We start from the raw sequence: 12,936 nt of genomic DNA, 5'->3' as shown, positions 1-12,936 counted from the left end.
CCGTCCCCACCAGCCTTTCGAAACAGGGGCCAAGTCCTCTCAGCCAGCCTGGCTCCCAGGTGCACACAGGGGCGTGGCCACCTGACGGGGATACCTGCGGCCCTGGGAAGCTGGACTGGTAGGGAATGGCCCATCCTGACACTCCATCCTTGGCCACAGGGGAGGGGGCAGGTGGAAATGCCAGGGCTCTTGGAATGATGGCGCAGACAGGTGGAAGGTCGGGCCCAGCCATGAGCAGGACGGCCACATTTATTTCTAGAGAAGGTGTAGGCTCATAAAGGCCTCGACCTTCCTGAGGGAGACACAGGAAACAGGTAACAGTTGCTGCCTTTGGGAGAGGGCAGGGGTGGGGTGAGGGAAAGGCTTTTACTGCCATTTTATACCCTTCTGGGTGGTTTTGGCTTCTATGGGTTTTTTTAAACATTCCTTTTAACATTTAAAAAAAAAATTTTGAGACAGGGTCTCACTCTGTCTCCTGGGCTAGAGTGCAGTGGCGTCATCGTAGCTCTCTGCAACCTCCAACTCCTGGGCTCAAGCCATCCTCCTGCCTCAGCCTCCCCAGTAGTCAGGACTACAGGTGCACTCCACCACACCTGGCTAATTTTTCTATTCTTTGTAGAGACGGGGTCTCGCTCTTGCTCAGGCTGGTCTCAAACTCGTGGCCTCAAGCAATCCTCCTGCCTCAGCCTCCCAGAGAGCTGCATTAATAAAGAGAAAAGGAAGGGTTATGGGGGTAAAATGCTCCAAGGCCCACAGCCCTAGGACATACTCAGCAGCAGACAGACCCTCATTCCCTCTGAGAGTGTGGGGGATGGGAAGAAACTTTCCCCCATCTCAAGAAGGGACTTGGGACCCTCCCCATGCGCCGCCATGTTTGGGCAGCTCACCAGACTCCCCACTCACCCACTCTCGTGGAGGCCGGGCTCCTGTCTGGAGTGAGCGGGGGGTGATGGTGGCTCAGGAAGGCAGCCAGGGGTGATAGTCCACAAGGGACGCCGCCTGGGCTCAGGGCAGGGCCTCCTGGCCAGGCGGAGCCCCTCCTCCTCCACAGCACTGAGGCAGGCTTCAGGGAGGCCATGGCGCCAGTTCTTCTGGGGGCCCCTGAGTGCTCCAGGGGAGGGTGGCACATCTGCAGGGGTCAGCAAACACTGGCCTACAGGCCAGGCCCTGTTTGACCCAATAGTCACTGGTGTCATCCACACAGCAGAGCTAGGAGAGTGTGTTGTTAAGATCCCCGTTTTACAGAGGAGGAAACTGGCACAGAGTGAAGAAGTGACCTGCCAGAACTTGTCCCAGGTGGTCTGGATGGGGAGGCTGTGCCCCTAACCCCAGGTCTTCCTGCCCCCTCGCCCCTTCCAGCCCCAGGGCCTGGAGGGGGAGGCCACGCCCTGACCCAGGAGCTGCCCGCAGGTGGCAGAAGCAGGAGTGGAGGCAGGTCAGCTCCTGGTGGGCTGTGGGAGCCCAGTGCCATCCTGCTGGGGACACCATGCTCAGGGTTTGTCGGGCAGAGAGAGCATGCACACAGTCAGGCCACCGGTCACGTAGAATGGGGACACTCGCTGGCCCCTGGGCCGGCCCCTCCACCCCATCCTCCACTGGCCTTAGCCCGTCCCACAGTGCCAGGACAGCCGCAGGCACCGGGGCTTCAGCACCACGGCCAGCGCCAGGAGAGGGGCAAGGGCTGGGCAAGGGGACAGATGAGGGCATCTCCCCGCGTGTCACATTTTCCATCACTCAGTTGCTCATTCATTCTCTGAATTCAATTGCCCTGGAGTCGTTCTTGAAGCCCGGCCACTGTCACTGCCTCCACGTCCCATCCACCAGGCCCCCCGGGCCGCCGTGCCCCCTTCAGCCAGCCTCAGCCTGGCAGCCAGGGCGAGCCTGCGCAGGCGGGTGGGGCACACCGCCACTGGCGCGGAGCCTGGCTGTCCCCTGCCGCTGATCCCCGGTGCCCTGCGAGGCACACCGACATCCCCTCTCCTCTGTCTCCAACCCCCACGCTCAGCTCCAGCCCTGGGCGCCTCCTCGCTGTCCCCACCGCCTGGGGGCTCTTCCCCCACATCCATGTGCCCCCCTTTCTCCAGGTCTTTTCTGAAACGTCCCCTTCCCAGCAGAGCCTTCCCTACCCGCCTTCTCTACAGCGCCCGTCCCCTCCGCGCCTTCGCTTTCCTCCTTACACCTACCACGAGCTTCCGTAAATCTTTCTTGTCCTATTTGTTGTCTGTCACCCCCATCAGAACATGAGCCCCATAAGAGCAGGAAATTTTGTGATTTCCCCAGCACCTGGCGCAAAGTGTATTTGTGGAAGAAACAGAGGGACGCATGAGTCCCAGGCTACTTTCTGTGCTGCCCACCCTGCCAAGGGCCTCCTGCCCCTCCCCTCCCAGCCTTGCCCCAGCCTGGATCTCTGCCCCGGCCTCCTCGCCGGCCCCAGACTGGCTTCTGCCCCCGACCCCACCCAAGGCTGCAGTGCCGGACCCCAAGCTTGGGCTGCCCTGCCCAGGCCCAAGTCAGCTGGGTTGACCCCATCTGACCCGAAAGCCAGTGTGTGGCACCTGGCTGTCCCAGTCTGAGGACACTTCCCTGGCCCAGGTGGAAACATTCCTGGTCCACCTGCACCTTCCCCGTTCCTGGGAGGAAATGTGCGCGGCACCGAGTGGGCCCCAAACCTCCCAGCCAGTACCCCCACTACCCGTGAGGCCCCAGCCTGGGTCTCCTCCTCTCTGCCCTCGCCCCCCTCTCCCCTCCTCCTGGAGGGTCTGGCTGCCGGTACTTCTCTCCATGCCCCCAGTACCCAAGCCCTGGCCATGTCTGGAATGAGGACACTGCCACTTGTGGCCAGCAGATGGCACATCTTGGCCACAGTGTGTGGCCAGAGGCAGCCTGTTTAAGACATCCCTTGGTCCAGTTTCCCTGTTACTCAGATAGGGAAACTGAGGCGCTGAGAGGGGCAGGGGCTTGCCCTAGACCCCTGAGAAAGTGAAGGGTGCACCAGGGCATGAAGCCCAGGGCTCCTGCCTCCATGGCCCAAGAGGCCCTGCCAGGCCTGTGACCGCACCAGTGTCCCCTCCATGCACCTCCCTCTGTCCCCCCAACCCCACCTACCAGGCCTTGGCTCACCCCACCCTACACCCCGACTTCCTTCTCCCCTCCCGTTCCGGCTACCTCTCCTAACGCTTGCAGGCTGGGCTCGGCCTCCAGCTTGAGGACAGGCAGTGACCAGGGCAGAGGGACACACGGGGCAGGAGTCCCGAGGGTGCAATCTGGAGAACTTGGGAAACCCCTCAGCGCAGATGCATCACCTGGACAGCCCTGCCCCCAGGTCAGAAACGGCCCTGCTGCTTCCCGAAGGGCCTTCTGGGTGAGTCTCACAGACAGCCCCTCCGCCAGCCTCCCCTACCGCTCACGGAGCTTCCCCAGGGCAAGGGTAGAGTCCAGCGGGGCGCTGGGCTGAGCGTGAAGGTGGCCTCATGCCCAGACTGTGCGTGCGCATGCGTACGTGCATGTGAGCGTGTGCGTGCGTGCGTATGCGTGCACGTACGTACGTGTGTGTGCGTGTACGTGCATGCGCGTGTGTACGTGTGTGTGCGTGTGATGCAGCTTGCATGGTGTGCACAGCGCTGATGTGTCACGCAGAGAACGAGCACAGCACAGGGGATGAGCTGAGTGCAGACGCGGTGCTGAGGGAGCTGCTGTCCCCATGAGCCCCCGGGATATGGCATCTCCACAGCGGGTCCTGGGCGCTGCTGTGGAGCTCCTCAGAGAATGAAGACATTCAGTAAGTGCAGATGCAATTGAGAGAGGTAAAAAGCATTTGGAAAAGAAATATTTGAAAACAGAAATAAAATTCAAGAGAAAAATGGAGAGATAAAGTCAAAGAAATCTCCCAGGGAGTAAAGCGAAGTGAAAACCACTTGGAAAATAAGAAGGGAGAAGAAAAAAATGACAGGATTCTAGTAGGAAGTTAGATATCTAAATAATAGGAGTTCCAGAAAAAGAGAACATAAAAAATAGGAGTGAAAGAATAATGCAAAATATTTTTCCCAGAACCAAGGGCTACACGTGAAATCTTCAATGCCCAGCACAATAAAAGAGAAGGGGAAGACCAACATCTTCAAGAAATGTCAAACACCGGAAGAAACAAGACACTGAAAGCCTCTGGGGGTGGGGGGCGAGGGAGGGGGGAGCTCACCTGTGAAGGATCAGGGAGCAGATCGGCGCTGGGCTTCTCAGCAGCAATGGAAGCTAACCGGTGACGGACGGTTCCCCAGCTGGAATTCTATACCCAGCTAGACCATCGCCTGAGCAAAAAAAGACAAAAAGCTTGGCTTGTGGCTCGTCCCTTTCTTGAAGCTCTTGAAGGATGGGCTCCCCCAAAACAAGGAAGTAAACCAAGGGAAAGGAGCGCATGGATTCAACCCAAGCGCATGGGATCTAACCCAAGAAAGAGACAAAGCATCTCAGGCTGGTGGGGGACGGAGGTCCAAGGGTGTGGGCGGAGCGGTGGTTCCCGAGGGTCTTCGTGGGACCAGCCGCTGGGAGCGCCCTGCAGGGAGGCCCGAAGGAAAACGGAAAGAAGGAAGGAAGGGAAGTACTTGATGTATTTGAACACATTCAGAAGAGATTCAAACTTCCATCAAGGAGTGTGGGAATTATTTACAATACGTTAAAAAACTATGCAAATTTTTAAAGGAGACAATTATTTTTTTTAACTTTTTAAGCTCTACCAGAAAAGTACTGTGATCATAGTACGCCAGGAGGCTCAGCTGTGAATTGTCTTCACATAGCTCACAACTAATGTAAACTCCGAGTGCTGATTTAATCAATAAATGTGACCAAGTATAGGAAGGGTAGGCGTGGAGTTGGGAGGGAAAAATGGTCAGAGAAGTAGAAACTCAGCTTCCATAGCAGATCCCTAGGGAGGACATGAAACAGGAAAATAAAAATTGCAGGCAAAGCAGGGTCTCTGTAATACAGAGGCAAACAGGAGAATCGGTAAGAGAGGCTGCCCTCGAGGACCCGGACTTGGGTGGGAACATGTAGGACAGGGAGCTTCTGTTTTTCTTTACAAGACTTAGGTGTTTAAATTTCATTTTTTAAGGAATGATTTGACTTTTTAATTATATGTGTTTAAATTTCATTTTAAAGGAATGATTTGTTTAATTTAAATGTGTTGATAAAAGTAAAAACATGCCTCTGAGTACGTCCTAGGAGAAATCCAACGGAAATCACGAAGAGAGCAAGTGAATGCTACAAATCACCCTGTGCCATCTGAGACCAAAGTGGTTCTCCCAGGAAAACTAACCCTTATATGTATATATCATAAAACAAGAAAGAGTAAAAACTAAACAAACCAAACTTTGCAAAATGTGCTAGCAAGCGCTGCCTCGGCCGCGGGTGCTGCTTTCGCCACGGAGTGTTGCCGCAGCCTGCGCCCTGGGGTGTCGTCCCAGGACCGTACTCGGTCGGGAGGCGGTTTGGCTGAGAACTGGCCTGGCACCGAAGGAAGGCCGGTGGCCAAGGGGTGACGGGGGTGCCCAGAGAGTCCCCTCAGAAGAGACTGAGCTGGCTCTGCCACTTAGACACCACCAAGTAGCCACTCTTAGAGGCAACCTCCCCTGCATGGTACTGCGGCTGGCCCCACGCCTTCAGGGCGGTTGCGTGTATATGTGAAATGCTACATGTACACACAACGCGGCTATGGTGGGGAGACGCGTCCGCCTCTGAGCCAGTCGGTACGTCTGAGCCCCCAGGACAATCCAACATGAGGTCTGGCCCCCAGGGAAGCCATGTCAGAGGGCATGACAGAGACCACCAGGGTGTACCTGTAACATTGGCCTGCCTTGGGGACAGCCAGAATGTCTCGGGAAAGGAAAAGTGGTAGAAGGATGTCAGCAGTCCACAGGTAGACGTCTGAGCCAGGGCCCCTCGGGTAATGAGGACAAGGGTGAGGACTTTCACTCTGGGCCAAAGGACCGGGTTTGTACTCCCACCAGAGTCACTTAAAAATTGGACAAAGTACATGAAACAACAGTTTCCAGACATTGGCTCCCAGGCAGGACAGACTAGGCGAGCCCTGTGGCTGCCCAGCCTACTGCCTAGAGCTGGTTTACGGGCCTCAGCACGGGCGCGGAGGACCCGGGGCGTTTGCAGTTGGGAGTCTGCGCAGGCCAAGGTGGCAGACACGCAGAGCAGAACATCAAAAAAGAGCAAACTGCGCAGAAACAGAGCCCTGGAGAGCCACAGAGGGTCCCCCTCGGATCTTCAGCTGAGTGGGGGCAATGCATGACAGTGTGGAAACCGCCCAAGGCTGGGGACAGAGCCACTTGGAGGGAGGCGGGGGACGGCTGCCCACACTAGAAACTGTGCTGGGAACTGAAAAGCCGGCATCTGCGCACCCGTGTCCACAGCAGCATCACTCACGGGGCCGAAGGTGGAAGCCGCCCAAATGTCCACGGAGAGATGGGTGGATAGACAAAATGCGGTACATGCGTGCGATGGAGTCGTGCGCAGCCTTTAAAAGGAAGGAAATTCTGACGCATCTACAACATGGATGAACTTTGAAGTTGTTATGCCAAGCGAAATAAGCCAGTCACAAAAAGACAAATATTGCACGATTCCACTTACATGAGGTACTAGAGCAGTCAAATTCACAAAAGCAGAGAGTAGAATGGTGGTTGCCAAGGGCTGGAGGGAAGGGGAAATGGGGAGTATTGTTTAACTGGCAGAAAGTTTCAGTTTGGGAAGATGAGAAAGTTCCAGAGCCGGATGGCGGTGCCCGGTGCACAACAGGGTGAATGTACTTAGCGCCGCTGAGCTTCACACTTAGAGATGGCTAAATGGCACATTTTACGTTACATATTTCCCCATAATTGTTAAAAATTAATGTTTTCTTAATTAAACAAAAAAACCATGCTGGGAAAGGTTCGTGCTCCCACTGACCAGAAGAAAAAGCCTTATCGTTCGTGCGGCGTGTGTGGGGTACGGTACTCTCGAGGGTCGCCTCGGTGTCAGGGAAAATCAGTCCCACAGTGAAAGCTGAGCTGATCCCACCAAACAAAGCTACTCGGGAGGCTGAGGCAGGAGGATCACTTGAGCCCAAGAGTTCAAGGTTGCTGTGAGCTATGATTGGACCATTGCACTCCAGCCTGGGCAATAGAGCAAGACTGTCTTTAAAAAATAAAAATAAAAAATATATATATACACACATATACACTCACACACAGACACAGAATATGATTTCTGACCATCATGGAATTAAGTTAAAAATCAATATCAGAAAAATATTAAGAAAAGTCCCAAATATTTTTGAAACTATAAATTATACACTTCTAGATAACCCAAATGTCAAAGAAAAATTCAAAGTGAAATTAGCAATTATTTTAAATGGAATGAAAGTGAAGCACACTATATCTAAATTTGTATGATGAAGCTAAAGCGGTGCTCAGAGGGGAATTTATAGCACTGAAATGCCTAGCTTAGAAAGATGAAAAGTCATATATCAATGACCTCAGTCTCACCTTAAAAACTAGAAAGGGAAGTTGGAGAGATGTTGGGCAAAGGATTCAGAATTTTAGTTAGGAGGAATAAGTTCAAGAGATCTATTGTACAATATGGGGAGTATAGTCAATAACAATGTATTCTTGAAAATTGCTAAGAAAGTAGATTTTAAGTATTCTCACCACAAAAAAAATAAGTGTGTAAAATAATGCATATGTTAATTAGCTTGACTTAGGCTTTCCATAATGTATACACATTTCCAAACATGTTGTATATAATAAACACATACAATTTTCTTTCAGTCAGTTAAGAAATTTTATTATGAGATAATTATAGATTGACAGGAATTTGCAAAACAATGCAGAGGAGGTCCTACGTACCCTTCTTCCAGTTTCCCCCAGGTAACGTCTTGCAAAACTAGATACAACATCAAAACCAGCAAATTGACATTGGTATGGTACAATCCACAGAGTTTATTTGGATTTCATCAGTTACAATTTTTATTTGTCAAATAAATAAATAAATAAAATGTTTAAAAAAGAGAAACTAGAAAAACAGAGCAAATAAAACCCACAGTCAAGAGAAGAAAGGGAATAATAAAGATCAGAGTGGAAATCACTGAAACAAACAACAGAAAAATGATAGAGAAAAAGCAAAAATCAATAAAACCAAAAGCTGGTTCTTTAAGAAAATCAATAAAAATGATAAACCCCTAGCTAGACGGTCAGGAAAAAGAGAGAAAAAGCACGGGTCTTCAATATTAAGAAGGACACATGGGACATCACCGTAGACTCTACAGATATTAAATTGGGGAACATTATGCACAAGTTTATACCAATAAATCTGGTGCCTTAGATCAAAGAAACAAATCCCTTGAAAGATACAAACTGCTAAAACTCACTCAGGAAGATACAGATAACCTGAATAGTCCTACATCCAGGAAATATATTGAATCTGCAGTTAAAAACTTTCCAACAAAGAAAACCCCAGGGTGCAGGAGCCGGGGAAGGGAGGGGCCGCAGCGGGCCAGGGGGAGCCCTGGGGAGTCAGGGTGCGTCTGCTCCTGACCCTGACTGTGCAGTGGTTTCACGGTGTGCACATGTATGTCAAAAGACATCAAATTGCACACTGTAAACACGCGCACTTTACTGTATGTCAATTACAATTCAATAAACCTGAAAAAATATAGAAAGGCGTGAACCCCCAAGGCTGGAGGGCTCCAGGCAAGTCTGTGTGCACCTCCCCCTCATCCCCGACCCCCGCAGCCTCAGCCCCACAAGCACTCTGAGAAAGCCAGTCCCAGCTGGCCCGGAGCCCTGCCAGAGTGGGCAGATCTGCCTTCCCGAGAGGGCTCCCCGTCACCGAGGCTGCAGGGGAGGAAAGGAACCGCATCTGTTCTCTCCTCCAGGCAGCTCTTATCTGCAGGTGCGTGGCTGTGGCTGGGACGTTTGTGTCCCTCCAAAACTCAAGTTGAAACTTACTCCCCAGTGCGACAGAATTAAGAGGTGGGGCCTTTAGGAGGCGTTTGGGCCACGAGGGCTCCAGCCTCATGGGTGGGATCAGTGCCTCCTCACGGCGCCTGGGGCCAAGGCTGCCCCTCCCACGCTGTCTGCCTCCCTCTCTGCCCCGTGAGGACGGCCTCCACCCCCTCCAGAGCACAGGGCGACGAGGCTCTGTCTTGGAAGCAAAGAACAAGTCCTCACCAAACGTTCAACCTGCCAGCACCTTGATCTTGGACTTGCAGCCTCCAGACTGCGAGAAATAAACTTCTGTTCTTCATAACTTACCCAGTCCCGGGTATTTTGTTATGGCAGCACGAATGGACTCAGATACGCATCTAGAATTGGACCCGCTGTGAGCCCGCGCAGGCCTCTCCCAGACCCGGCCTCAGTCGGGGTCCCTGGGCAGTGGGTGCTGAGGTCCCTGCGGTGCTATGGGGTCCTCTGGTGAGGGGCAGAGGGGCCGAGCGGCAGCTTCCGCTCTGGGCTCACACTCCCCTGGGGATCAGAGGCCGGAACCTCTCCCAACGCCCCAGGTCAGGGACCTGTCTCCGCCTCCTCTTCCCGCCCTTTTGTCTTCCTGAGGCCTTAACCACTGAAGACCGTGGTTCCCAGCCTTGGCATTTGTCACCTGGGGACTTGGTGAAGACACAGAATCCCAGCCTCTCCTACTTCGCAGAGCCTGGGCCTCTGTGTCTCATCAGCCCCCCACCCCATGACTCAGAACCACGGACTGAGCAACTGGTTTAGCTACTTTAATGGAGCACAAAATAACAGCGGCTTTAAAAAGATAGAAGGTTAATTTCTCTTATGGAAAAGACCCATTGTTAAGTGGGCCAAGTGGCCAGGGCGGCATGGTCCACAGGCTGGTCCAGGACAGGGTAACCAGCTCTCCCAGAACACGAGACTGTCAGTGCTCAGCCCGGAGAGTCCCAGGCAGACCTGGCCCGGCCATCAGCTCCTGCAGGAATGCCTCGCCATGCCCTGTGTGGCCCTCCCTCTGCCCCGCCACAGCGGGCTGGCACCATGGGGTCCCAGTTCCACCAGACAGGAGAGGAAGTAGGGGGCTCTGGACAGCTAAGCGCAGCCCAGAAGTCTGTGCACAGCCCCCCGGGCCGAATCGAGCCATGAGCTCACACCAGCAGCCCAGGGAGGGGCTGGCAAGTAGACTCTGGCAAAGGGCTGTGTGCCCGGCTTCCCCTCGGAAGGCAGTGGGCACTGGGGACCCTCAGCATTCTCTGCCTGGGGGGGGGGGCAGACAGGAGGGGCTGGGGGTGAGGGAAGCACAGCGGCGGCCCCAGAGACAGAGGGGGCCTGTTGCAGGACCATACCCCATTGCCAACTGGGACACTCCTTGGGGCCCCCCACCGACCCCCCACCATGAGGTACTACCTGTCCCTGTGATGGCTCCCGCTTTGCCCCAGATGATACCCCGAGAGTTTGCTGAGTCTTCTCAGAGGACCCCCCACCAGCAAGCCCCACTTCCTCTTGCAAGAGGAAGACAGAAGCTCCGAGAGGGTAAGGGACTTGCCAAGGTCACTTGCTTACAGGTGGCAGAGATGACTCTCAGTCCCCCCAGGGGCACACGGGCTGGAGGTGGGGGAAGGGTTCTCTGTCTCTTCCACCTTCAGCCCTCCCGCCTTGCCCACGCCCATGGCCAGGTCCCCACGGCCGGCCCATGGCTTCCAGTCAGGCAGGGTGGGAGCCAACCGAGGGACCAGTATCAGGAGAGGCCGGAAGCAGCCTGGAGCTGGCTGAAATTGGGGCCCCCAGGGCCAGCCCTCACCCCAGCCCTGCTCCTTGAGGGAGCGGTGTGCGGCCCCGCAGCCCTGCTCAGGGAGAACCCGGCAACGAGAAGCCGAGCGGCTGAGCGGCGGGGCCTGCAGGCTTCCCCGAGACCGGAGTGCCAGGGACCGGAGTGCCAGACCAAGGCCGAGGCTGGGAGAGGGTCGGGGTGAGGACCCGGCCACCCGTCTCCAACCATCCTCATTCCTGCTTCTCCAGGGTCAGAAGGAAAAAGCTGGTGTGTTTGGGAGGGAGAAACCATGGCGAGGCTTCAGGGGGACAGCCAGCCCCAAGGACACAGCACTGCTTTGGAACAGGTTTATTTTTACCAATCCCTAATGTGCACACCTGGACCATCCCGATGACTCAGAGCTGCAGAGTAGGGAGACATCCAGCCCCAGCCTCAGCCGCAGCCCCAGCCCCAGCCGCAGCCCCAGCCCCAGCCGCAGCCCCAGCCCTTCGCAAGAGGCGCTGAGGGCCCTGCCCATGGCACGGGGAGGATGTGCTATAAAATGGCATTGCCCCCACGTGGCCGTGGCAGTGGCAGCAGGGCAGCGTCAAGGCCAAGACCCTTGGGGCCCGTAGACACCACAGAGCCGGTGTGGCACTGCTGAACCTGCCAGAGACCCCAAGCTCTCAAGCCAGAGCCTGAAAGGTGGCCACAGTGGCATTTACTGGGCAACAGGGGAAGGTGACAGCTAGAGGTGGACACTCCTGGGAACACAGCTCCCTCCACATGGGTGGCAAGGGAGCTGCCGCCCTGTGGCTGACCCTCTCCCGGTACAGCCCCAGCCTCTTGCGTCCTCATAGCAACACTGCCACCATGTGCAGGCTGGGCTCAGAGAGGGCAGGTGACTGGTCCAAGGCCACCCAGCCAGGAAATGCCCCAGGGGGCCTCAACCTCAGGCCTCAACCCCCACCCAGGATGCCCAGCAGTTCCCTAAACACGGGGCCAAGGAGGTGGGGACTGGAGGGGACCCTACCATCCAGGGAGTGCAGTCGGACCAGCGGGCCAGCAGGCTCCCGGCAGGGCCGGGCTGCGTCTCCAGGCAGTGTCCCCCACCCCACTCCAGAGGCAGAAGCCACCCATGGAAGGACCCTTTGCTGAGCCTTCCCAAGGCCACCTGGAGCTTGACATGGACTCCCGCCCAGGCCTCCCCAGTGGAAGCTACCAAGACCCACTCAACAGAGGAGCCTGCGGCCCCAAGGCGGAGGCTCTGGCCCAAGGTGACAGACCCACGGGCCCCACATCTGAGCCTGACTCTGCCACCTGGTCTCCAACCTTCCTGCCAACACCAGTTTCTGTTTCTCGGAGTCCTTCATTCATTCTGGAGGCACTTGACGGAGCCCCCACCACACTGCTCCCCAGGGTCCCGGGAGCAGAGAGCAGGTATAATCCCCCCGCTCTCCTGGGAAGGTGCGGCTGCCCCCTCACCAGCCCAGGGCAAGGAGGGCTCCTGAACCCTGCGGAGCGGAGCGCCAGGCCCTGGCTGGGAATTCGGCAGAGTTTTGAGAAGGGCGAGGGCCCTGGGGCCAACAGGGTGGCGTCTCCAGGCCGGCAAAGCGCCAGCAGCGGAGCGTGGGCGACCCAGCACGCCCCCACCCCGGCAGTTCCCAGAGCTCGGCCCAGCCCCGCCTGGCCACCTCCCTGCTGCGCCCGGTTCCCAGGCCGCGCCCCAAGGCCAGGGTCGCCCCCTGCAGCAGCTGGGGCCAGCCCTGCACCCCGGGGTGTGCTGGGCCAGGCCGCGCCCCAAGGCCAGGGTCGCCCCCTGCAGCAGCTGGGGCCAGCCCTGGACCCCGGGGTGTGCTGGGCCAGGCCGCGCCCCAAGGCAAGGGTCGCCCCCTGCAGCAGCTGGGGCCAGCCCTGCACCCCGGGGTGTGCTGGGCGCGGCGCCGCTGGGCTGCGCGGAGCCGGGTCCGCGGGCTCCTCTCAGTTGGCCCCCGGCGCTCCCCTGACCCTGACCGCGCGTGAGACGTTTTGTGCTGTCACCGCCGCCAGGCCCGCCGGGTCTAGTGGTCCTAAACATTTCACAATTGCGCTACAGAACTGTTGAACTGTTAAGAACCACTGGACCCGGCGCGCGAGTCCGTGACACGTCTTCGCCGCGCTGTGGAGAGAAAAGTCCCCGCCGCCCTTGGGGCCGTCGCGTCG

Source organism: Eulemur rufifrons, chromosome 2 (genome assembly GCF_041146395.1).
Source record: "Eulemur rufifrons isolate Redbay chromosome 2, OSU_ERuf_1, whole genome shotgun sequence".
NCBI lineage: Eukaryota > Metazoa > Chordata > Mammalia > Primates > Lemuridae > Eulemur > Eulemur rufifrons.
Note: the sequence above shows the minus strand (reverse complement) of the source record.